This window comes from Engraulis encrasicolus, unplaced genomic scaffold (assembly GCF_034702125.1).
Source record: "Engraulis encrasicolus isolate BLACKSEA-1 unplaced genomic scaffold, IST_EnEncr_1.0 scaffold_517_np1212, whole genome shotgun sequence".
Classification (NCBI taxonomy): Eukaryota; Metazoa; Chordata; class Actinopteri; order Clupeiformes; family Engraulidae; genus Engraulis; species Engraulis encrasicolus.
Genome location: NW_026945827.1, coordinates 20,360 through 23,681, shown reverse-complemented (window position 1 = coordinate 23,681; position 3,322 = coordinate 20,360). Strand labels below are relative to the sequence as shown.

General features: G+C 40.9%; 1 non-coding gene across 1 annotated transcript; it reads left to right on the top strand.

Moving 5' to 3' along the window:
• Positions 1–855: 855 nt before the first annotated feature.
• Positions 856–926, top strand: trnag-ccc (transfer RNA glycine (anticodon CCC)). The gene has a single exon. It is a non-coding gene; the product is annotated as a tRNA-Gly (tRNA).
• Positions 927–3,322: the final 2,396 nt, after the last annotated feature.

The window sequence follows — 3,322 nt, the reverse complement described above, 5'->3', positions numbered from 1 at the left end:
ACACGCTTCCCATTCTTGTGACCGGGGTTCGATTCCTGGTTGGCGCAAGAGTTAGGATTTACCAATGATATGATGAAAAAAAGGGGGGGGGGCAACCGCTATTCCGTCACTTTTCATCCCCAGGGTTAGGGTTAGGGATAGGGATGTCGGAATAGCGGCACGTAGGAATAGCGGCGGACGGTGGAAAACGTGTCGATATTGCGACAATAGACATTAACGTCGGAATAGCTACATGTCGGAATAGCGCCACGTAACCGAAAAAAAGAGAGTCAAAGTCCACTGGGTGGCTTTGTTGCCAGTCGAGTCATGGATGGTGCAAAAGATAAGAGTTCGTATTCAATATGGACAAAAAAAAGTCATAATCCACTGGATGTCATTGTTGACTGTCGTTTAGCAAACTTCCTCAACAACATATTTGAATATGCATCTAGTTTCTGAACATAATTCATGAGTCCTTTCATATCACTGAAGCGCCAATAGTGTAGTGGTATCGTACAAGATTCCCATTCTTGTGACCCGGCTTCGATTCCCGCTTGGCGCAAGAGTTGAGATTTACCACTGAATATGATAAAAAAAGAGTGAAAGTCCAATGGGTGCCTTTGTTGCCAGTCGACTCCTGGAGGATGCAAAACATAAGAGTTTGCAATCAATATGGACCAAAAAGAGTCAAAATCCACTGGGTGTCGTTGTTAACAGTCGATTAGAAATTTCTACTGAATCCTGCACCTTCTAAACAGATGAGCGGTGGCCTATCACAACTTAAGTTAACAGTCGATTAGCAAATTTCCTCGACAACGTACATGGATATTCATGCAGTTTTTGAACTTGACTCATGAATCCTTTCATACCACTCAAGCGCCAATAGTGTAGTGGTATCATACAAGATTCCCATTCTTGTGACCCGGGTTCGATTCCCGGTTGGTGCAGAAGTTAGGATTTACCACTGGATATGATGGAAAAAAAAGAGAGTCAAAGTCCACTGGGTGGCTTTGTTGCCAGTCGTCATGGAAGGTGAAAAAGATAAGTGTTCGTATTCAATATGGACCAAAAAAGAGTCAAAATCCACTGGGTGGCTTTGTTGCCAGTCGAGTCATGGATGATGCAAAAGATAAGAGTTTGTATCATAGAGGTAGAAAATTAACACTAGAGTGGACATGGCAATTCACGAGAGCACTGGGAAGTGGCACATGGCGCCTCCCATTGTCTGTAGGTAGTGTAGGCACCTTCAGTCAATTCAAATCAATGGAGAACACACCCACCTCTGTTAAAAAATGGACTAAAACTGTGTGAATAGGAAGTAACACATTAATCAAAGACCAGATTTGACATATCAGGATAAACATCTACTTAATTCATATGAGTCGATAAAATACATCTAAAAATCGAATTATATTAATTCTGCACATATTTAGTAACACACTTCAACTATTGTCCTTGTAGAGTGTGTTCATGGACATTTTCACATTATTAAGCCATTTTTTGACAGAGGTGAGCCTCCTTGTCCATTCATTTCCATTTATCAGACCTACCTACTGATAATGGCCGCCACAGAAGGGGGGCGGGGACGCCTCTAGTGTTATTTTCTACCTCTATGGTTCGTATTCAATATGGACAAAAAAGAGTAAAAATCAACTGGATGTCATTGTTGACTGTCAATTAGCAAAATTCCTCAACAACTTATTTGGATATGCATGCAGTTTGTGAACATAATTCATGAGTCCTTTCATGTTATTGAAGCGCCAATAGTGTAGTGGTATCGTACAAGATTCCCATTCTTGTGACTCGGGTTCGATTCCCGGTTGGGGCAGAAGTTTGGATTTACCACTGGGTATGATGAAAAAAAAAGAGAGTCTAAGTCCACTGGGTGCCTTTGCTGACTGTCGACTCCTGGATGGTACAAAAGGTAAGTGTTCGTATTCAATATGGACCAAAAAAACAATTAAAATCCACTGGATGTCATTGTTGACAGTTGATAAGGACACTTCCTCAACAACATATTTGACTATGCATGCAGTTTGTGAACTTGGCTCATGAATCCTTTCATACCTCTCAAGTGCCAATAGTGTAGTGGTATCATACAAGATTCCCATTCTTGTGACCTGGGTTCAATTCCCGTTGGCGCAGAAATTTTGGATTTACCACTGGATATGATGGGAAAAAAAAAGAGAGTCAAAGTCCACTGGGTGGCTTTGTTGTCAGTCGTCATGGACGGTGAAAAAGATAAGAGTTCGTATTCAATATTGACTAAAAAAAACAGTCAAAATCCACTGAATGTCATTGTTGACAGTTGATTAGCAAACTTCTTCAACAACGTATCTGACTACGCATGCAGTTTGTGAACTTGACTCATGAATACTTTCATATCACTTAAGCGCCAATAGTGTAGTGGTATCATACAAGGTTCCCATTCTTGTGACCCGGGTTTGATTCCCGTTTGGCGCAGAAGTTTGGATTTACCACTGGATATGATGAAAAACAATAGAGTCAAAGTCCACTGGGTGCCTTTGCTTACTGTCGAGTCATGGATGGTACAAAAGATAAGAGTTTGTATTCAATATGGACCAAAAAAGAGTCAAAATCCACTTGGTGTCATTTTTGACAGTCGATTAGCAAACTTCCTCAACAACGTATTTGACTATGCATGCAGTTTGTGAACTTGACTCATGAATCCTTTCATATCACTTAAGCGTCAATAGTGTAGTGGTATCATACAAGATAACAATTCTTCTTCCCATTCTTCGATTCCCGGGTGGCGCAGAAGTTTGGATTTACCACTGGATAAGATGAAAAAAAGAGAGTCAAAGTCCACTGGGTGGCTTTGTTGCCAGTCGTCATGGAAGGTGAAAAAGATAAGTGTTCGTATTCAATATGGACTAAAAAAAACAGTCAAAATCCACTGGATGCCGTTGTTGACAGTTGATTAACAAACATCCTCAACAACGTCTTTGACTGCGCAAGCAGTTTGTGAACTTGACTCATGAATCCTTTCATATCACTTAGGCGCCAATAGTGTAGTGGTATCATACAAGATTCCCATTCTTGTGACTCGGGTTCGATTCCCGGTTGGCGCAGAAGTTTGGATTTACCACTGGATATGACGTAAAAAAAAAAAAGAGAGAGTCAAAGTCCACTGGGTGCCTTTGCTGACTGTCGACTCCTGGATGGTACAAAAGATAAGAGTTCGTATTCAATATGGACCAAAAAAGAGTCAAAATCCACTGGGTGTCATTGTTGACAGTCGATTAGCAAACTTCCTCAACAACGTATTTGACTATGCATGCAGTTTGTGAACTTGACTCATGAATCCTTTCATACCACTTAA